Source organism: Thunnus thynnus, chromosome 8 (genome assembly GCF_963924715.1).
Source record: "Thunnus thynnus chromosome 8, fThuThy2.1, whole genome shotgun sequence".
NCBI lineage: Eukaryota > Metazoa > Chordata > Actinopteri > Scombriformes > Scombridae > Thunnus > Thunnus thynnus.
In genome coordinates this window covers 31,966,710-31,991,096 of record NC_089524.1, presented here as the reverse complement: position 1 = coordinate 31,991,096, position 24,387 = coordinate 31,966,710, and the positions used below count along the sequence as shown (strand labels likewise).

Here is a 24,387-nt window from a genome sequence, read left to right as displayed (position 1 = left end):
TGATACAGACTCCAACAGAGGATTTGTTAATTTATCAACACTGTTGTGTGTACTCTGGATGAGGACTTTTTCACAGCACAGGTTAGTGAGTGTTTTGGGTTGTCAGTTTTTTTTAACGTGCATGTGTCAGTGTGTGTATGTGTGTGTGTGTGTGTGTGTGTGTGTGTGAAGGACTGTTGCACATCAGCATCGTAAACTAGATGACTTTACAGTCCCACTCAATTTGCAGGACAAGTGTCCTTTCTGTGTGTCACCCGCAGATGCACACATGCATAGGCAGGTGCAGACAGGAACCTGTTCAACAGCAGCCAGTCTGGCACTGCAGCGCTGTCCATGGTGCTGAACATTAACCCCAGCTCTCTCTCTCAACTTCCACTCGTGTTTACTCTGGTGTTGAGCCATGAAGGTTTTATGAATTTAGTGTTGCCAAAGCATCTCATTACGCAACCTGACTCCAGAAGTATGGCTGTGTGTGTTGAGTTACCCAAGTAATGAAGGATTTTGGTTGCTGTGTATCCAGCGCAGTATGAGTCAGGCTCCTCAGTGTGCACTATCAGTACTGTCTTTACCATTTTTTAAATTTTATTTACCTACTACCAGCCTCCTGCAAAGGAGACCTGGCCAACATGGCAGCACAAAAAGTTTCATACAAAATCATCCAACTCATGAAACAGATAAAAGTAAGCAAAGAACAGTAATTAGCCATAAAACGCAAAGTCTCTCATATATCAGATTCTTTAATTAAATACAAGTCCTTTTTGTAGACTATTCCATGTGAAAATATGAAGTATATCCTTCCCATCTCTGTCTATACGTAGAAACAGACAGCAAATATATGTTTTGTTATTGGAGATGAAAACAAACTCTATGAAATAAGTTTGCAGAGAAATGGTGGAAGATTGCCGTGAAAGGCTTTATCCAGCGTGTATGAGGCTAATGCTAAATAAATGCTTAATACAAGTCATTATTGGCAAAATCTTAGTTAGTTTATCTAGTATCTAGTTTATCTAGCAGGAAGTGTTCAAAGCAGGGGTTCAAAGTTTATTCTTCACTTACTGAAACCAAAGTCCTTTAAAGTGCTCCAAAAAAAAGAAAAATGTTAAAAAATATTAACATCTAGATATACTGTAGCCTATACTGTATGAAGAACATGTGATTTGAACAAAAGCTCCAGAACAGCCACTAAATCAACCTTGTGGTGTGGTTTTACTCTGGAAAACTGATAAACAATTAAATGTAAGAGACATGCAACTGATGTCATGTATACAGGGTGTCTAGCTGAAGCTCATTTACAGCCTCTTTCAGAGGTCAGACTCAAAGAAGGTAAAACAACTGAACTAACAAATGGATAAAACAACAGGAAACAGACTAAATAGAATGTAAATATCTGTGTATGTCTTAATTATAAATGACTATGTATGTTTTGACATGGTATGTACTGTAAGTCATGATGGGCTAGTTTTTAACCCAACAAAAAAAGTTGTCTTGCTGGATTTATGCTGTGTCAGCCATTAGTCCAAAACCATTTTTGCTTGTTGAGATAATATGGAGTATAAAATGTAAGTCACAAATGAGCCTGAGGGTCAGTTCACCCAAATCACCCCACATTTATTTACTTTCCCCTGGTGGCATCAAGCCACGCAGACAATTGTGCTTTTATGATATCCAGTCCTTAAACCTGTGGTGACACCCTGATGGAGTGGAGGCACTGGGGTTATTTATGTGGTTAGCAGTGTAGCTTCAGTGAAAACTGTTCATAGCAAGTACTGTGGATCATCCAGAGTAACCAGGACATCGGGCCTCTTGAAAGAACCACTCATACAAACAGAGTTGTTCTTAAGAGGCACGGATGAATGATTTTAGAAAATTTGTGGTATTCATCAGTTTTCTCATACTTAGAATTTCTCTTTGGTACAAACAAAATAGTCCAGATCTGTCATATTTGTCATGAATAGATCATCTCTGCCTTTCTTCACAAGGGTAAAAAGCTTGTTTGAAATAGAATCATAATGTCTTAATCTGATTAGGGCTGTGGCCTCCTGGTCGATTAGTTGGTCGATATGTCCGACCAAATTCTCATTGGTCGAATAATAACCGTGCTACTTTAATAAGGAGAAAAATACTACATCAAAAGTTTTCTAGGATTAATCCATTGTTTCCTGTGGCGGGAGGGACAGACTAACAAATTACCTGTGAAAAAAAATATTCAAAACATCTCCGTTGTTTTTACAATGTTGAACTCGCCCAACCTAGTGTAGACTGCTAGGTCTAACTGCACTCAATGTTTACTGAACGTTTACTGAATCAATGTTTCTCCTATAATTATAACAACAAGAACCCCCGCCAGGCCAAAAAAATATTTTTTAATGCTGAAAATAACGCTAAAACTATTGGGAACATAACTCCTTTAAGGAATAGGGCGTTGCGTAATATGTTTGTGTAGCGAGTGAGAACGAGCGAGCAGCAGAGAAGTGACGGAGCAGAGGAAAAGGTTAACAGTAAGTTGTCAGTCTGGCAGTAAATGTACAGTACAGACTCCAGTGTAACAGTTAATAAATGCTAAAAAGTCACGTCTGTTGTTTCCCCAAGTGCTGGAAAAGTGAGTTAACAAAGTTAGCAACAATAGGTTAGCCTAACCTGAAGACACAAAACAGAGAAATAGAGAACGGAGAAATGTGTGGCTGCTGAGTTCACTGTGCACTCTGTTGTCCCATTACGTGAAGCGCTTTGCTTTAAAAAGACATTTTTTAGCATCTAACTTCACGTCAAAGCATTCTGTCTTTGTTTCTGTCACAGCACGGTGCTGCTCTACGTTGTTGTTTCAGATCTCCTACTACATGCTCATATTAATTCAAGTCATTTCTTCTTTGCTCTACACCTGATCGATGGTAAGTTTCCATCAACAGGCTCCAAACTTCCTGATGTTTTTTCACATTAAAGGCCTACATATAACTGGAAGCCTGCAATACTTGAAAAAAATTCTGTATTTTATTTATTGTAGCTTAGCATCATTCTGCACTGATCGAGACAACAAGTAAATATGGAGGAATGCTTGTATTAATTGGTGTACAGGGGAATTAGAAATAAAAGCCTGTCCCAAATAAAGGCCTGGTTGTCTCTGCCACTGAAATCAATAGAGGTAGCAGCATTGTAATCCGTAATATTTACACATGTAACTACAGTCATTATATATTAGGCTCTGAGTGCTTCCAAAATGTGGGTGACCTGCACTCAACACTGAGTAGGAGGGGGTAGGGGGGAGTTACATCACAGCATGCGTCTGTGTGTCTGTGCTTGATGCGACAATATCACAGCATCATGTTCTGTTTAACATTATTATCTTATCTTTAATATCACAATCGAAATCGTATCCATAACGTTAACTACTCTGAGCCCATACATAAATCAATGAAAGCTCAAGTGCAAAATATAAGAAATAAGTTAATATATGAATAAGTAAAATGTAGATAAAAGAAATAAGTTCATATAAAGCAGGTGAAATTTAAGTAAAAGAAACAACCACATATATAAACAAATAAGATGCAAATGAAAGAGGCATTCTATCTATAAAGCAGATAGAATACCAATAAAAGAAAAAACTCTTGAATATAAAACAGACAAAAGTGTAAAATATATGGAAATGCATAGAAAAATACTAAAATGATGATACTAAAAATAAGAACAATTAAAATTTGTAATGACAATGCAATTAAATAAAAAAAAACAAAAAATAGTAATATAAAGAGGAAATATGAAAGTGATGTGATGATAGAAAAGCAAAACACTGTTAAATATGGAGCACAGAGCAAAGTTTTGGTGAGCAGTCAAATGAAGAATGAAGATACAGGGTGTCAGATCCATGAAAAAGAGACAGTAAGCTGGTTTGTAATTAAGGATTTAAAATTCACTCGTCACTGGTGCTGATTTACGGGGCTCAGCGGGCAGCGGTACCGCTCCACCAAAAACATCTCTAAATGCCTAGTAGGGTGCAGATTCTAGGGATATTAACATTTTAGCTCTGATAGTAAATTAATCAGCACAAGCCTAACTGTACCTGAACGCCTCCAGTGGAGACGCACAGACGGAGCACTCACTGCTGCTGCTGCTCCTCTGCTAGACGTGCTGCTCATGCTACGCTTTCTGTGTAGACAGTGTTAGATGTCATAGAGATGATTTAAGAGAAGAGAAAAGAGAACCAAGGCTTCCCACTATCTTAGGGACGAGGCTGGCTGGCTGGGGCAGATATAAAAACTTGTCAGCGTTGAGCTGTAGGAGAGTATCTGCCATATACAGTAAAGGGTGATTTATTATAAAGCAATATCTTATAGTGCTGGTAAAGTGGTGAGTGGTGGAGTTAGTCATGGTCTTAGTGTGACACATTGGAATGTGCTAGCAAATAATGAATTCTGTCTTCTTTCTGCTGGTTGTATTACAGATGAGATTGTAAAATGCAAATATCCTCCAAATTTTGCAATGTGTGAACTGTAGTCTGCATATCATATTCTAATCAAGACTTTAATGCTTCATGTGAAAACCCTATCAATGCGCTTCCTCAGACAGTTATTCTACCAAGCATTCTCATCAGCATCATAAGCACATTAGCGTGAAACAACAGGGATAGCAACCCAGCAGTTATAGACAGTAGCTTGTGACATGAAGTTTGCCAAATTCTTGCCTGGCTGAATAGGGAAATCTGGAGGCAGAAGCTGTGATTGGACTGGCCAACTCTGAGTGGGAAATGTGTGATATTGGAAAGATAACGTGCTCATTTAAGGAACAAAAGCAGGAACACACTGTGATTTTTGTACTATATGTGACCATGAGTCATTTCAGATTACACAGTTGACATGGCTATTCCCCACCCTGTGGTCACATTATGCTTCCTGTAATGCAGTATTATGACACTTTTTCCCTTGAAATGTTATCATGCATCAAAACCCAGTGACGTAGTGGAGGGTAAATTCATCTGAGCTCAGCCAAACTCTGCTTTTCAGGCAGAATTTAACATTTAGGAGATAAATTCCAAGCAACAATAAATAAATTGTCTTTTAGAAGAAAAAATGGAAGAATAGCGGCTGTACAGTATGTTTACACTAGTTACTGAAGGTCATAGTTTGTCCACCTTTAGTTTCTCTCTCTCTGACTGTGAGTCATACTGAAAAGCAAGCACACTGAGTCACAGACTGCCTGCTGAGCTGAATCAATTCCATTTGACTCAGTTTGATTTGAAGACGTCTGTGCACTTCTTCTTTCTGTGTCATGCAGCTTAGTGATGGGCATTCTGCATGTGCTGTGTGTTTGTATGCACACATCTGACTGTGTTTACATGCAGCCAATGACTGTGTGTGCATCAAGGTGTAGACTTTCTGTATTTGCGATGTGTTTATCATTATGCAGCGTATGTGCTTTCAAATTGATGAATGTGTTTCCTAATTTCTAAGTGTTATTGTTAAAGGGGACCTATTATGCTTTTCCTTATTTTCAGTCATATATATATATATATATATATATATATATATATATATATATATATATATATATATATATATATATATATTATATATATAATGGCACAATGTCAGATGTTCATGTTAAACATGGCTTATGTGTCAAATAATGACATAAACGTATGTAGAAGTAATCCCTGTGAGCAAAAAGCACCGGTTTCAGACTGCTCTGAACGCTCGGTTTCCAACGATTTTTCTACTTTCAGCGTGAGCCGACGTTGGCTTGTGATGGATTTCTTTATATGGTCATCTGCTCCATGCACAGCGCACAAGTTCACTGCCCTGCTCCACTAACATTATGGGGTTTTTCCATTGTTTTGAGAGTAGTCATGCCAAGCCATGACTCCATTACACAGCAGGACAAAGTAAAATAAATAGTTTACCTGTTGGAGGTGTGCTGGTCGTCTGCAGCTCTTCGTCAAACATCATCATCACTGTGGCTGTTTCTGCTTGTACTATTCTATGAGAAATGTATAATGTAGTACAAAGTCAAGAGGTTGTGATATGGAGCACAACAAGTTAGTGAAGCTCTGTAAACCATGTTTCCATGCATGCACAGTGGCGTCTGCCATATTAGGAACCTCACTCCTGAGTTACTACTATCACTGTTCTTACTCTTTGGAGTCATGTCTTTTTGTTTTTATTGGTCATTTTTAATCACAAAAAGACAGTTACCACAATAATACAAAAAGACAAAAAACAAACTTGAGAAGAGTACCACAAGGGCATCAGCGTACCCTCTACTTCACAACCATGCCAACACAATTTGGATAATGTTGGATCAATTTTCTTCAGTGTGTAGGTTGTGTAGTACCTGTGTGTTTTCGTTTTTTGCAAAATTTTTGTCTTTGACACAATTTGATATTTTAGTACTATTTTTAAGGGCTGCATCCCACTGTGTTGTAGTTATGGGTATACTCATGTCACATTCCCATTGTAATATAGCTTGGAAGTTGCAGTCAAAGATAGCAGAAACCTATACATTGCTGACACTGTACCTCTCCTGCCAGCAGCTCCCATTAGTATGTCTTCTAAGTCTCTCTTGTTTCCTATGTCCAAGCCCTTAGGCAGTAATGACCTATTAATAGATTTTATTTGCAGATAAGATAAAAATTCTGAATCTTTCAGCCCAAACTGTGTTTTCAACTCATTGAAAGGGACCATATTTCCATTTCTGATCACTTGACACTCCTGTTTTATGTTGTGCTGCTGCCATACACTATTTTTAAAGGTTTTACCACTCTCAGTGAACAATTTTTTTTCCATAATGGACATAATGGTTAAGATATTCCACTGAAAGACAAATGTTTCTCTAACATTTTCATTATTTTGCATGAGAAGTGTAACAGTGGATTGTCCATTCTGGGAATGACTTTCAGGTTGTAACATAAAACTAGTAGAGATAAATCTTTATTATGATCTTCTAAAATTTGCTCCTCAAGTCATTTCCAAGTGCCATCTCTCTCACACCATTATAAGCCCAATGCAGGGGGTATCTTGAATTATATGATATGTAGTAACGATGAATATCAGGTAGCCCTATTCCTCCTCTATCTTGCAGGTTTATTTGTTTTTATAGCTGGGTTGTTTGTCCCTCTGTAGGACGCCAGAGAATAATTAATTTATTTCCTTAAACCAGCTGGGGGGAAACTTAACTGATATAGATGACATAAGAAAAGCCAGCCTTTGTGATATATTCATTTTTATAACTTCAGATCTGCCCCACAGGGATAAAGGCAAGACTGTCTACCTTTTGATGTCTTCCCTTATAGTCTTAAGTAGATCTGATGCATTTAACTTAACCATTTTTGCAATGGGGGATCGAATTTAATTTTTTAGTATTTCATGCCTTTTAGGTTCCACTTAAAGGAGCCAGTGCCTAAAGGTATTTGAAAAGTGAGATGATTAACTGGAATGGCCTCATTCTTACTGTAATTTACTTTGTAACCAGAAAACTGTCCAACTGTATCAATAGACTTTAGTATTTGTGGGATAGAATTCTATGAATTTGCTCATGTTAATAATATGTCATCAGCAAAAAGACTGGATTTGAATTCATAGTCACCAATGCTAATACCTATTAGAGTCATTTCTAAACAAACTGACTGTCTTCTGGGATGAAGGAACATGTCACCCAGTGCAGCGGTGTGGCTCATTGACATGTTTTTAATAGTTTTTGGTAATAAAAAAAAAGAAGAAGAAAAAAGACATTGCTTGGAATAATAATGTGTGTCTAATATGTTTTTTCATCAAAAAATACAATTATCTCATTAAAAACCTTATAATTACATCTATTTCTTCTCCCTCACTGAAAAAGTCTAGAGCAATGAATATGTAAAAATTGTTCATTTCAGAAGTTTAACTGTTGGCCAAAATATGTCTACTTCACTGTCTATTCTGAGTATGTATACTGGAGACTTCAAGTTTCCACATCATATTTGTGTAAGTTGCCTATTGGATCACGATTGGCTCCAAACTAGTTGTGATGTCACATATCATACTCATAGGCCCATCGCTTAAAGTCCAACTCCACTTGAAAATATGTTTTTCTTCTTGCTCCTACAGTTGGACGCTTAAATTTCACTTTGCAGAATGATGTATGCGCAGAGTTTGACACTCGAAGCCCCCCCCCCCCCCATTTCAATCAATTTGTACTTGCAATCTACATGCATTTAGCATCTAATTAAGGCAGCAGCTCATTTTGTAATCAGTGACTGGCTGCCCTCTAGATGTGTTCTGAGCAGATGGGAGCTCAAGAGGTTCAAACCAAGAAAATAAGTTTAAATGTAATTTGAAACAATGACATTCCAGCATATTTACACAGTTTGCAATTCAGGTCTAAGAAATTGTTCTATTACTGATAAAATGCTAATAATACTAACTTATGAAAAACTTTGCAATTAAGAAACTGAGGGCACACTTTTGTAATGTAAATGTGTACAGTCGGCCCAGTGCAGTGAATGTCAATTTTGACTGTTTATAATTGACAAGCCTGTTTCTGAGAACATACGTTTACTGGTACAAATTTCTAATTTGCAAAATACGTTTTGAAGGAATTGTTTCGTTTAGTGAGGAAACATTTTAACGTACATCCCCCAGAGTCTAGATGGTGCTGGTGGTGGAGTGGAGCCAGCGGGTGGTTGATGGAAACCTTTGAACGAGTCTCCCTTGATATCATGGAGGCCATGGTGTTGATAGGGAGGAGGTGGGTTGTGAAACAGTAGATCTGAAAGACAGAATGGCAGAATTGCAGCAATATTTAAAGAATGGCATCTAGAGACTGATTGGCTTGAGGAACGCAGGCAGAAATGTCATCGGTCAGGTGTGGTGACATCGGAATTGTGAATGATTTTTGACAGCAGGGGAAAGTGGACATGAAGGAGAGAAATAGAACACCCATAGTGGAATAAAGGCAGAATGAGAGGGAAGACATCTTCTTTCTTGAACTTTCAGCAAAGCTTCATTTAGCAATTAATGAATTTGGCTCCTGTAGATACAAAATGACTAATTTTCAGGGAACAGTCAAGGGTGTTTTGTAGGGATGCTGAATTTTAAAACATTAATAAGCAACTGTACCATAGAGGACTCAAATGTACACCTACTGGCAATCATACATAGAGAGATACCTTACCATCTCTTGACCAACCCTGTCTCCTAAAAATTATGTCTGTATAACACTAATTTGCAACAGCAAATACTTAATGAAAGTAATGCTGCTTGGATAAACTTTTTTTAATCAACATAATGAGAAACTTTTGCAAATTAACATGTCTGTTGCAAAAGGTTAATGCTATATCAGTAATATCTTCACTGACAATGTACAATTGATTTCCTACAATGTCCATTCATAGAAACTAAAGTATGATGTCATTTTTTAAATGGTTATGTTTGGTACTCACAGCACTTGGTTAAGGGTAGAAGAAGAGGGTCTGGTCACACCAGAAAGTGGAACAGCAAAATTACTTTTACTTTTTTAGAATCTTGTGACATTTAACTAGTTGTTGAACTACCGTAGCTGGTAAGCTAACTGCTACGCTAGCCAGCCAGGTCATGGTAGAGTTAATCAGTTGCTTATTCCTGTTTTTGTCGTATTTTGGCATTTACTCTGCTCCGTTGGGCATTTTGTTCTGGATATTGCACATCATATATTCAATAAAGAGTTTTATTTAAGAGGAAAAAAGTTCTCTGAGGTGACAAGCTTGCTAACTCTCAGTTAGCAAAAGAACAAGTCCACACAGTTTATTCAAAATACACAGGCCTGTGTGTACAACTGCATGCAGACCATGCCTCTTTAGTAGAGCAGTTTAGAGCCAGAGTGAAACTGGAACTTTCGGGTTCCAAGCAGCTCAATTTTCATGGGAGGTGTAATTTTTCTGTATGCTAACAAATTAGGCTTTATTTACATGACTCTCTAAGGTTTCACCTTCTAATAGCAAGTGTATTGGATGCAAAATTATCTTCCCCTGGAACAAATTCCATTTTTTTCAGAAAAAGCGATGCAAGAAAGCTAGTGGAACAGAGTCTAGATCAGACATACTGTGACAGAGGAGGTTAAACAAAAGTGGATGCTGCATCACTGCTAATAACCTGTGATGTCTTCTTTCACTTCTGACTCTCTGGTTCTTGGTTGCTCAAAGGTCAGCACAGTCTAGACAGCTTGCTGTCAGTCAATGGTGCAAATTTGCAGGTCGAAGTTCACCCAAGCTGAACCTGACATTAAGTAATTGATTTCCCTGGGAAATTTTGTATTTTAAAAAGCTACAGTAACCAGACCATATACTGAAAAAGTTAACAATGACTAGACGCAGACAGCATGTGTTTACTGTATTAACATTTAACCAAAACCAAGATCTTTAATTACCTTAACCAAAGTGCTAAACCTAACCACACACAGGACTTAGGATGTGAATCCCAGCCAACAGTGTCAAAACCCTGAACTTTCCTCCTTCACTGGGAAAAAAACCAACATTGCCTGTGAACGTAATCCAAGCAGCAATTATGTTTCTCTTAAAAACCTAATTGTGAAAATAAATTAGTAATTTATGAATGTAATTTCTAGGAAACAAGTTTGTTGTTGTCCAAACAATTCCCCTTTTTTATATATAATATGGTTAAATATTGTATTTATTTATTATAACTGCTCTCCATTTACTTTTTTAGGAAGCTTTAACTTTTTGTTAATTGCAGAAAAATCCCATTTAAAAAGTGAAAAGCAGTAACTGCACAGAATAAACTGCCCCAAGTCTCCTGAAACTTGCTTTTTTGTAGTGCATTCACTTGGTCTGCTTTCACTGTGATTCAAATAATAAACTACAGGTCAATTCAGTTTTCAGAAACCACTTAATATACCTGCACAAATCTGTACCTGCTTTTTTGAGGCTGAAGATTTCCCACACAAAAAGTGGCCCTCTCAAATTGCATGAAGCTTCATGACTCTGGCGTTATGCACAGTCAACAACACTTATCCCCTCCAGTTAATTGTGTGATCTTCCCTTAAATGCATATATATATATATATATATATATATATAAAGGCTCCAGGCAAGTGCACATCTAGAAGCACAGAGCTCTCTTTCTTCTTCTATAAGTAAGTCATACATTTTAAATATGTTTTCTTTCTTCCCTTATTCTAGTGAGTCTTATACCAGATCTGCAATTGTAATGTGAAGAACTATTATATGCAACGCACTGCATTCCAGCACCTGCAGTTTGAAAGAAAAAATCGATACACCTCCCTCCATCACAGTATATAAATGTAGAGCATGGGCATTGCACTAGTTTCTTTTCTGCTGTTTCGCTCTCTATAGAAAAATAACAGAGTAGAAAGTCCAATGATAGTGAACCTGTGCATTATTTATAGCATCTGTTAGGTACAATATTATGGAATCAGTTAGCAGTAGTAAGCTATTACATTGAAAAATGTGAATATTAGACCTCAATTTGTCATCATAATCCTATCAGTAAGAGACATGCAGAATAACATCCATTATAATGAATTTGCTATGAGATTATTATTGTTTATACAATTTCTCCTGTTCATTTTATAGGGAGTGGCAAGATGATTTATGGGACATGGAAAAATTGATGTATTGTATGCACATTTATTATCATGGTTTTAACTTTTGTGATGTGAGCCTTTATCTTATGAATTAATGAGTGTTGGCAACAATCTGGTCCTGATATTATGTTTTATCTCACTTCTGTCAAAATTTAAAAGGCTAATATCCATGTAGAAGAACATTTTATTTTTCACAAAGGCATGAGCAGAAGAGAATTAGTGCTCCATGATTCCAGTGCTACACAACAGTGGATTTATTGTGTCCTTTTCTTCACTCTTATATCTTTCTTTGCAGTTTTCTTTTCTTTTCTTTTTTTTTTTTTTGTACACGTATTACATTTGGGCCAGAAATGATTCACGTCAATTAAGAGTTTACCAAATTCATATTTTCTTTATGCCTTGGAGTGCTAAAGCAATACGTCAATTAATCAATTATCAGACTGCCAATTATCAACCTTTGCAAAAATGCAAAAAGGACTCTTTGGTTCCAGCTTCTTAACAGTGAGGATTTGCAGATTATCTGTGATTTATATGATTTTTTTAATGGAATATTTTTGGGGGGTTTTGGATAAAAACAACAAATTGAGGTCATCACTTTTGGCTCTAGTGAAATTCTTTTTTAGAGACTAAATTATTCATTGAAACATTGCAGCTTTAATGCCTTCCAGGTTTAATTTTCTAAAACCATATCATATTAACGCGCAGGTGACTCTAAAAATCCAGAGTGTCAAAGAAAAAATGTTTTAGATCTTTTCCCTGTAAAACCACATGAACTGAGCCAGTCATGATGGTGAGGACTCTAGCTCAGGTTACTTGGGATCAGCAGAACAAGCTGTAAACACAACATTAACATATAATCACCTTTGTAAAGTTGATATGGCAAACGTGTTAGCAAACTCCCTATTCACACATCCAGCAGACATAGAGCAGCATGAACATTAATTTGGAGTCGTGTTTCTGTCCACCTGATGAATGTAAGTCAAATATTCACTCTTCTTTTAGCTCTGTTTTTGTCTCTACCAACTCCTGAGAATATAGCAATAGCACAATGTAAAGTAAACAAGTAATGCATTCAAAATCTTACTAAAGTAAAAGTACAGAACTCTACTAGCAAGATGTTCTCAAAGAGTCAAAGTCAAAGTACTCAATATTAAGCAGAATGGCCACTGTATTATATTTTAGAATATTTGATTATTATTACTGATGCGTTAGAATATAAGTGGAATGTTAATGTTGCAGCTAGTCACAGTGGAGCTAATTATAACTACTTTCAACTGTTAGTTTAATGTGAAAATGCATCATATTTTATGAACAAATAATTAGTTTAGTATGCAAAATACGAATCTGCACTAACTAGTACCAAATGCAGTGGAGTAAAAAGTACAATATTTTTCCTTTATTTTCCCGTTTTAGTGTAAAGCAACAAAAAAAGGGAAACAGTCACGTAAGAGTGTCTCAAAATTGTACTTAAGTGCAGTAATTTCATAATATACTTGGTTACTTTTCACCACTGCTGCTAAATGCTCCACTGTGTTCACCAGTTAGTTGCTAACTTTTTCTGTCTGCTGTTTGGTGCTGAACAGGTAGTGTACAGTGTGTTTATCAGAGCTTTGTCACTTAAACATGGTCATGAGAGCGGTGAGACTGAACCAAAACAGTAAAGGTGTGTGCCATAAAACCAAAAGAATGAGCTGAAATAAGCTAAAAAGCTAAAAGCTAAAAAATGAGGGGAACTGCAGAGTTACTCTGTGGGTTTGTCACTATGAGTACATTACACACACACATTTAATCCATTGTTCATATTAAAAATGATTGGTGGAGCTGAAATTTGTCTCATGAGGATTTGGCATGGCAGGTGGGTTTGGTGTACACATTTCCCTCCACTTTCAAACAGTCCTCAATGAAGTACAGTTTGTGCACATGCAAATCCAGCCCCACCCCTACCTTACATTAAGACATGGCATAGATTTATATAAAAGTCCACGCTCACCCACACCTCTGTATCCATTCTGTGAGAATCCCCTTCAGTGCCCCTCTGATGCCTAGTAAACTAATGAAGACATAAGCCCTGAGTTTAACATCACACAGACCTTAACTAAGATGACCTGACTCAGATAATATGGGGCAAACATAATTCCTGTGGCATCCCTCCAACTATAAAACACCGTCCAGAAAGCCCAAACTATTTGCTCTTTGTTGTTTATTTTTTCCCTCTCATGCACATTACAGTGATTTATGGACTGTGCTGTTTCAATACCACTCGTTTACATAAAGCAGATTATAAAGAGGCATTGTTGAGGGTTCTTTCCCCCACTGCAGAGATTTTAGATCATTAAAATTATGATCATTTAGTAGAATTCAAAATCTGTGTATTCACCGAGCCTCCAGCTGGCATTAAGTGTTTGAGCAATTCTGTAGACAAAAATGTACTATGTTGGAGGTGTACTACCCTGAAAATATACATGAAGAGGTGCAAAAAGCGGTCAAATTAGGAATGAGAATGAAAATTAGAGGGTGTAAAGGAAATGCCAAAGCTGTACTCATGAAGCTCTTTTGCCAGTCTATATACTGTAATGGTTAAAAGCTGTATAGGTAAAACATATTCATACACCTCAACTAAACTAACCATGCAGCTATAAAACAGTGGAGCTGAAACTTCAAAGTAATATACTGAAATACAAAAAGTCTAGAGAGAACATGCACTTGAGACTCAAAGTCACTTAGGGCCAGATTTACTAAGAACATGGCGTTGCAGTTTTCGTTTGGTTTACAGCTACAGTCTGTGCGTGTTCATCACCTGATTTAGTGAGACATTAGTAAATTCATTATGCAGTCAGCTCCTGGACTGTGCCTGGTGCTGACCTCCAGACACATTCTGTCAGTGAAGGAGAGCTCATATCCGTGGGATTTCTTTTAGATCACTAAGCTCAGAAGGGAAGTGATAGAAAGATCATCAATGAGGAAAGAGACACACCTTGCGATCACCTACACAAATGACACAAACTATATACACTGCAACATAAACACATACACTACATATGGTTGGGGAAGGATGTATCAGTGTCTGCACCTAAAACACAGGCACAGAAGCCTCAGTGAATCTGGCCCTGACTCAAGTTCTGAGAGTTTACACAGAGTCTCAACATAAGAGAGTGTCCCCACTTGATGAAATTGTTCTACTCATTCAAGAGGCTTCAGCATGTGGCATGACTATAGCTGACTTCAGTGATAGTAGGTAATAGTCAGGTAAATAGTCTGGCAAAACCCTGTTTAATGAAATGTCAGAGAACTGGAAGAAACCTTCAGTGAAACTTCATGTTCATGTGGTTACCTTTTATCGCTAGCCCTGTAGACACCAGATGCATGAAAGATGAAGCCTAAAAGAGCTATTTTAATCATGTTACATGTTTGTTGTTAGTAGGTGAAACCAGATACAAACAGTGTAGCTCATGTTTAATTAGTATTGGATGGTGCCATTTTGCAACTCCGTTTGTTGACACTTGAGTAGTTCTTCACCCAATGGTAGACATCACTGGTATGAGAAATTGTGGCTGTGGTGAGCAGTTATGTCCTCTCAGCTGCTTGTAATTACAGACTGTATGATGACATGCACATGAATAATGAAACAAAGTTTAATTGACACAGAGTATAAGGATTTCAAATCAGGCCACAGAGACCAGAGAGATGAGCAGACAACCAACGGGACTTTATTTGATTACACACGAACATACAAAACTCAGAAAATCACCATTTTTTAATTTCGTCTTTGCACGCTGTGTGCAAAGACTATTCCCAGATGTCTCCTGTTTGTCTGGTGGCCTGACATTTTTTTTGGGTGTGTCAATGACCGGCATAGGTCAAAGTGACCTGGCAACAAGAGTATTTACTTCTCCAGAGATTGTAACCGGACCTTTCGAAAACAACTCCTTATCTTTCTCCTCTGGTTATGCAGCTGTTTATATTACCTGAAGTGCTCTGTGTATTGTTTGGTATAATTCCACACACTTATCACATTTTTTCACTTCTACAAGAGCAGCAGAACACATATTGCAGATATCTATGATCAACATGGTCATTCTGTCTGATAGCTGCGTTGAAAACAATATAATCCAGGTGGAATTACATTGATATATTGCTTGGCACTTTCAGCAACATGTTAGCTGAACAGGCTAGGCTAATCACAGTGAGCTACACATACAAATCTTGTTTGATCATCTTTTTTTTATTTTATTTTAACTGTTGGCAGTCTTTTGCTGTCACTCTGTACTTTATCAATACAGCTCTCCAAAATGATGTAGGCCTACTTATATTTTTTTGGTGGATTTTCCCTTTATTGAATGAGCAACCAGCGCTGCTGTTGGTATTTCACTGCTGCACAATGTTGCACTTATTGATAGAGGAATTCAAGACAACCTTTTCAAATAAAGGTTTATTAATTGAATTAAGCCTCTGCTTTTGATTCAGTGGCTGCAGTTATTCAGTCTGTGTGTGTGTGTGTGTGTGTGTGTGTGTGTGTGTGTGTGTGTGTGTGTGTGTGTGTGTGTGTGCGTGCGCGCGTACACCTGTGAAAGAGATGTAAGTAGTGGTTATCATTAGATGTATTTCTTGTATATATTATACATGTTACAAATGGTGTTCTCAGACTAAGTCCTCAGTGTTAGTTTGTTATTCTGCACCTGTTCCAAATACCTTCATGCTGAGTCTGTTTTAAATGGAGCTCCTTGCTGTGTAAAATGAGATAGTTGACTGTATTTAAGTTGGTTTATGTATTTTTGTCTGAGCCAGTGGTAAGGGTGAATCATAGTTATGCAGACTTCTATGTCTCTTTAATGAGTTGATTTGACAAGCCTTTGGAGGATAGTGTTGTTTGTTCTTCAATTCAATGTGATAACAATGTCACTCCGTCACCCGATGCTGCTTTGGTCCACACCTGTGTGCTGTTATTCTGACATATATGGTTGGGAAGCAGTCTTATTCCTAGAATAGTTGAACTCTTGACCCTTGTTTCTATCTGAGGGCTGTTCACTGACATTTAGGGTTTGCTACATTTATTTTTGAATCTGTACAAAGTCCTTAAGAAGAAGAAGTCGCCACAGAGAGAAAAGATCATTCTAGGTGGTATGTGCTGTCTCTTGGAAATATGATGCATTGTACTTCTGATTGTATATTTGATTACATTATTTCATAACCCAGCAATGCTCTCTGTGTGTTCTTTGAGTGATCAAGCAATTCTCCACTACACATGTAACTTCTAGCACTGTTTGTTCACTTGACAACAACAATGTGAAATGAGTTCTGTATCTGCATATTTGTGTGTACAGACAGTTTTGTGAGTGTGTGGGTGGTACTGCATGGAATTTAAAATGCTGAAAATGAGATGTGTGTGTGTGTGTGTGTGTGCGCTTTGTGTATGTGTGCATATTAAATGAGATTTGTCACACTGTAATAACCAGTGACCAGGGGAGTGAAACGGAGAAGGCTCTCAACATTGATCACCGCCAAGGATTCCCCTTGGAATCAAGAGAGGTGTGTGTGGTTAATGTGTGTTGTTGCATTTTGTATGTGTGTGTGTGTGTGTGTATGGGATGGGAAGATATGGCCAAAGTTAATTATCGGAGAAAGCATTTAGCAAATGTGTGTATGTTGGGTGTGGGGGTGTTATTGCAGCCAATGAACCAGAGAGTTGGGTGTAGATTTGTATTCTGAAGCTGTGCTGTTGGTGGCTGTGCCTCCATTCCTCTATTACACACACAGATAGATGCATAGACACATTCACACATATACAAAATATTCACAAGCACACAAACTGCTTTGTACTCACGAAAATCACTGCTTCATTAAAGAGCAGCCAACCCCTCCACTGTAACACACACACACACTGATCTTGCAGCAGAATATGGTGGCAGGAATCAACGTTTGTGGTTGGTTGTTTAAATGAAAGCATTGCTCTGCTGTCTTCCTCTCAACAGCCTTTTCCTCCCTCAGCAAGAGTTACAATATGTGGGAAGCTCAAGTGTTAATCAGTGCTGGAGTCTGTGTATCTGTGGGCTTCTAAAGCTCTCCTCTATCATACTGTAGGTGGCTATGAAATTAGACAGAAGAGCAATGATATCTACATACTCCATCTCAGTCATTCTGGTCATGCCTCAGCTGCCGAGCATCTAAAAACAGGTGTGCTGCACAGGGGTTAAAGTGTGCCAGAACAATCCGGAATGGTGCTCCAGCACCTTCGATTAATAAGTAAATAAATCTGATTGGCAGTTTCATGCATAATAATGTCAAGCAGGTTCATTTTTCGTGTGCTGCAGCCTGGCGTTCCTTCCAGCTGATGAAATCAAAGTAGTTACTCAACAAATCAGAGAGTAATGTCAACCCACTGCCCCTCCCCCGCACTCAACACACATTCTTTTTCTGTTCTCATCACTTCCCTTTCAGCGGGTTCATGTGTGCAGATGTCAATAAACCTGGGGTTGTGTTATTTCAGTATCTAGCTAATTACAGAAGGGGAGCGAGCCTAAACGGAGTAGCTTTTTTCTGTAGTGGTAGGTAATTTCAAACACAGAGCTCAACAAATATCACCAAATATACAAGCTGTTTTATGTGCAACTTGGCTAACTATCTTGCTAGCTACCAGTACGGTAGCTGACACCCCCTGCTGAGGAGGTTCCTGACTGACATCGCAAGCGGCCAGGGAGATAGCCGGGGCAGACTTATCAACCTAGTGGCAGTGCTGGTGATGATTGTCAGGAATGCAGCTGCTATTATGAGGAGCATAAAGTGCCCTCAAATTGGGATGAGTATTTCCCAGTTAGACAGTACATTATTAACGTTAATGTGTGATAATGATCATTAATTGTAGATTTTTTTTTTAATCAGACAATGGATATGTAGATGATGTTTTGTTGAAGTTATCTGGTTAATTCAAATGCAGCACAGCCCAGAGCCACAGCAAGAAATGGGAGCTTAAAAGAAGATCAGCTGATCACATAGCCTGTCCACAAAGAAAACAAGTCCACTGGAGCTCATAGTGCAAATCAATTTAGGAGTTATTTTGAGTTGATAGTAATTTTCCCCACTGCACTGCTACACTGCATCTTAGGGTTCCTCCACCTGCCAAATCCCGCTTTAACCCCCAGTGCTGCAACTGATTATTGTCATTAACTAGTATTTTTTCCAATGACTTGTTTAAAAATACCGGAAAATTGTGATAAAAGTCCATCACATGTTCCCAGAGGCCTGTTTGTCCAAAACCCAAAGATATTTATTCCTGTAACACAGAAAAGCACCAAATCATCATATTTATGAGGCTCAAACTACCTAATGTGTAGCATTCTTGATTTATAAATGACTAAGTTTGAGTTGTCTTGCATTACAGACACATTTTTAGTGATCAGTAGCAAAAAATGCCAAAATAACAACCTTAAAACAATGTTAAAATGTCCATTTTCTTTATTTGTAGACTCATTTACAATGAACATTCACTCTCAGTGCTAACCGTGATGACAGTGTCTGTAACTGTAACTTAACAATAAAAGTTGCTTGAATGCCTTTAATGTGAAGCAGCACCAGTAGGAAATGTTGGGTTTGCATTAGCAGTACCTGTGATGTCTGTGCCTCCCAGCAACTGTAGGTTTTTATATTTTGTGACTGTTTAAAGCAAAGCAATGTCTACTTTTGAGACTTGTCAAAGGTTGCAGACAATCTGTCTGAGAGAGAGAAGGTCAAACCAAAGAGTTTCCTTTTCAGACTATTTGAGATTGTTGTAAATAGTTTGCAGAGTCCTAAATAGGTAAAACTATCAAGTATTTTACCATAAAAAAATTCCAAATCAGAAAAAACTAAACATAAATGGTGTACTAATGATATCTAGAGAGGGCTGTTCTTCTAGTTTTTAAAGGTTATGATGATGGCACATGGTGGAATTAGTTAAAAGATCAATGGAAAAATAACATCCAACATGTTTAGCTCCTTCAGTAGAGCCAAAAATCACTTGACTTAAAAACATCCACAACTGAAAGCAAGGGTCCTCATAGGAAATGTGGTCTTAATTTGGAAAAAAAACATTTGTACTGGGGTGAGACTGAGGCTACAAGTTTGTTTTGTTTACCAACATATCACAAAATGCATAAAATATGATATGAAAGTATGAGCTTTAATCATGAGCAGGATTGTGATATGTACTGGTTGTCAACATAATGCATGTTACCGAGATGATGTCGTTTTCTGACAGTCTGGAAGCTTCGTGGAGACTGTGTGCTTTTATTTATTCCAGGTCACTCTGTGTTTGTCAGTGTTAAAGGAAAGTCTAAAATGACACAATTAGTATGACGTGCGTGTGCTTTGACATCATGATTTAGTTCCAGGAGCAAGGTTTGTGTGTGAATGTGTGTTGTGTGGACCTGGCCTTGCAGGAGGTAAATCAAACAACCTGGATCAAAAGAGAGCCAGAGTCAGCCTTTATTTAAAAGGTGACAGCAAAGGCGCAGTGGGTGAGAGTAGCTGAGGCTCTGCTCGGTCAGGGCGCCTCCAAGGCTCAAACACAAGTCTGCTCTGCTGAGGGAGAGAGGGGGAGAAAGGGAGGGGGGTCTCAGTTTGGTCTCCAGTCTATAGGCCAGGTGCGATGGTCACAAGAGACAGGATAGACCAAACAAAGGTCAAACATGTATGAAGTACGACATTACTACCTTCTGTGTACATGTGAAAAAGCTTTTCTAGTGAAGAGTTTCATCATGGTGCACATTCTTGAAACAGTGATCACCAGTTAGCAGTCAAATGTAAAGTTCTTATAGGTAAACATATTAGCAGATGTTATGACACAGGACTCCTTCAATGTAAGACATGAGCTGAGTTGATCAAACCAAGTCATTAGCTTTGTACAAGCAATACCTCAAGGTTTATGTGTGTGTAGAGCTGTAACAATTCATTTTAGTTAGTAGTTAGTTGCCAACTATTAAATTAATCACCAACTATGACTGATCAAGTCAATCATTTTGAGTCTTTTTTTTTTTTTTTTTTTTAAGAAAAAAAATGTCCAACTTCTCTTACTCCAGCTTCTTGAATGTTACTATTGACTTGTGTCTTTGGTATTTTATTACAGTAAATTGAATATATTTGGGTTGTAGATGTCGCCAGAGTTTTGGGAAACAGTGATAAACATTTTTTACCATTTTCTGACATTTTATGGACCAAATATACTGATCAAATAATCAGCAGATTAATAGATAATGGAAATAATTGTTAGTTGCAGCCCTATATTTGTGCATGTTTGGCATCAAAATATTGTACCAGCTGTATTTGATATTTATTGAGTTCAAGTTGATATACAATTAGGTTATGTGTATTTTGATATGTAGAGGAGTTTTTATACTTTTAGTTGATTAATTTTATGCTCTGATAAGAATAAAACACAAATTAAAAACACACAAACAAACAAAAAAAAACACAATTCAAAAGTTTTAAACAGTGACATTTATTGACAATAGTCCTGACCAACTGCATCTAAAATACACTGACTATATACAAGATGAACACTTATCATATTTAACTTTTTTTACTGTATGTTACATTTAACATGTTAATATGTTAAATTACATATAATAATCATGTCAAAATAGCCAACTGGTCTTTCGCACTGATTGGTGATTTAGTAAATGAAGTATTTCTTCATTCTACTTTTCAGTCACTTGCTCATGATGTACAATCTCCTTTCAAACTCTTGGAAGTGTGAAGTTTTTTGTGGTTAAAGTGAGCTTACTGGTGGCGACAGACATGTATTAATCTAGCAACATTAGGGCTACAAACCAATCATAATGCATCACTCAGGATTGATTGATTGATTGATTTGTTGATTTGTGTGTCTTGCACCTTTTCTGGTGCCCAGCCCATAGGAGAATACAATACACTAGACAATAATCAGGACCACATGACAAATTGTAATGTACAGTTCCTCAAATTCAAGAGGAATACATTTTAAAACATTCAGTTTACGTGACAGAAATATCCTGTTATGATGAAAACAGTGTTCTCTGTCTTAGCAGCCATGCATTTTCTACAAATCTTACCAAAACAAAAATCTCCACATTACAAATCCATCTCAACATATCCGCTTCACACAACCAAAACATATCAGGATTCTTTGATTTAATCTTTTCAAACAAGTAATTCTTCTAGTCACTGTACAAAGGGCAATGGAATACAAAATGAAATTCATCCTTGACGACACCAAGATCACAAAATAAATAAAAAAGTAAATAAATAAACATTGTTCTTCAGAAACACCTTTTACACCTGCCTACCCCAAGTGCCAGTGGTAAAGTACCAGTTCTTAACTGAAAACACAGGGACCTTTGCCTTCTTTGTAAATTTAATTTTGTATATGGTTCCGTGTGGTAATCTTCTTTGATTTGAACATAATTTTGAAGCTCTGGCTTCTTACAAATTTCCTCCTTCCATTGTTCCTTATAAAGCTTTAATAGTTTTTGTTTGACTGTATTTATATTAGACTGCAAGTTATTCCTGAAAATAAAATTCAAATCAAAAAGGGAAAATATCGCAGTGACCTCTCTTAATCAAGGATGACTGTGTGCTTGATCCCAGTTAAAGATCTTCTTGGTCAGTCTTTCCTCTGGCAACTGAACAAAGCAGTTCCACAACTTTTGAAGTAACAAGCTCACTCTGAGCACATTAGCTGTGACACATACTGTACTACGTACAATACTACAGGAACGAGTATGGAGACCAACATTAGAAAAGTGTCAGTAGTGCACTCCAAATAAAGTCAGAATGCAGAAGACATCTGTGTAATTTTTTTGTTGTGTGTGTGTGTGTGTGTGTGTGTGTATTGACCCATAATGCAATCACAAAGGTAATAAAGAAGCCACTCACAGCCAAAAAAGAAGAGAATAGCATATTTCCATGTCAGTACAAAAGGGTAAAGTACATTGATTTCTTGTGAGTATAAGTATAAAGTTTAAATCTGTTTTAAATCTGTACGTCTTCGACGCTGTCCATGGTGCTGATCCTGCTGATTTGCCTTTAAGTCAAGAATCTTATGACAAATTGTGTCAGCCAGAGACAGTATAGGCTCTTTTTCAGTAGCCTTGTTAGTTAGTCTGTGTGTACTAAAAGAAGGTAATCAGTGAAGAAGCACATACTGTATCACAACTGTATTTGGAAAACTAAAACTCTCAAAAAACAAAGGGAAAAACATGGTAAAGTTTGCTAGTCAACCTGCTGCATTTCTTTAGTCTTTAATCTCTTTTTAGTTCTGGCAAAGCACCTTATAATCTTACCACATTATTCAGTGCAAATCATTTAAATTGTAAAATGGATGATTATGAGACACATATTTAATAAAGACAAGCAAGAATCCATCCAAAATATAGCATTATATCCACCATAAATATTCATGCAACCACTGAAAAGCACATTTAAAGCTCCCTTCAATGTAAGTTGCTTTGCAATTTCCATTTTACAGTTTCATGATCACAGAATATTTTCATAAGATCTTTAACATGTGGGTCTGACACCCTGCAAAAGACCTCCACCAGCTCTGAAGGGATATCAGATAATGAAAAGGACAAAGCTCAAGTAAAAAGACAACAAACATTATTTTCAATTGTTGATTCATACTGAAAGGTGTCCATTGCAACATTTTATTAAATAAAAACTCATAAAACAACATCTAACCCACACTCAATGTGTTCAATTACATAACATTGTGATAACAGCTCCCACAGTCAATAGTGTTCAGCTGGCAGTAACCATGCTAGCAAGTTAGCTCGCCCTGCAGGCTGTAGAGGTCCCTCAGGAGTTACAGTGTTTGTGTATGGTGTGTGTTGATTGAAATTTAAAGGTTCCATATCAGAAGGTCTGAGTCCATATTTATCAAGCTTCTCAGAATCACTCATAGCAATTTTTCTGAAAGTTAAAAATACTCCTACCTCAGAGTAGGACTTGAAACTCATTTATGAAGCGTCCTTCTCTTGCTTTCACTAAGGCGGGGGAGTCTTAAGAGAGAGTGTGATGTTGCTGTTTTCCGACACTCAGCCACAAAGTAGAAACTATAATTATGTGTTGCAGTTCTCTTAAATAGATACAGTATGTACACACCATCTAGCCTTTGTAGGCTGTAAACAAAGCTACTCACGTGGGTTAAAAATGTATATGTAGCCCATTAAGTAAATTAAAATAGTAGGAGGCCTAATTTGACTCAGCTGTGTGAAATCAGCCTCATTCAACCACATTGTTTTACAATTTCTATAATATTGCAGCATCTTGTTTATATATTGCATATATATACATGTGATAAACTGTGTACTGTGTTGCATCACTGTATGGCATCTTCTCTTCCACAGTCCCACTCCCTGATTAACTTTACCTCCTGTCAACTTTTGTTCCCTATATGAGGGGAAACACACATATAAGCGCGATCAAAGTTTGATTCATCACTTTCGCAAACTTGCATGTTCCCCGTTACAACTTTTTCTTTTTGTAGAAACAATCTTTCAATACATTTATTCTCATCAATCTTTCATAAACCATCTCTCCTCTCATGGAATATCTCTGCCTAAAACACCATCTCCTGGAAACTCCTAACAGGTCAGGACTCCTCTCTTGCTCTCCTAAATATCAACAAATATAGGGGTGATTTCCTAAATTAGGAAAATTGATAAAATGCTTTTACTCCTAGGAGTGACTTCCCTCTCTGAAAGCTTGACAAATATGGCCACTGATGTTGGATTCATACCTTATGTTGCTACCATAAGACTGATAATACCCGAAGCCTCAAAAGTGTTTGTGTGTGTGTAAATGTGCTGTTCGT

At 37.3% G+C, this 24,387-nt stretch overlaps 1 long non-coding RNA gene across 1 annotated transcript in view; it reads left to right on the top strand.

Moving 5' to 3' along the window:
- The window catches only part of LOC137188334 (uncharacterized), a 190,655-nt gene that overhangs the window by 81,786 nt on the left and 84,482 nt on the right, over window positions 1-24,387 (top strand). The gene's annotated exons all lie outside the window — the stretch shown is intronic.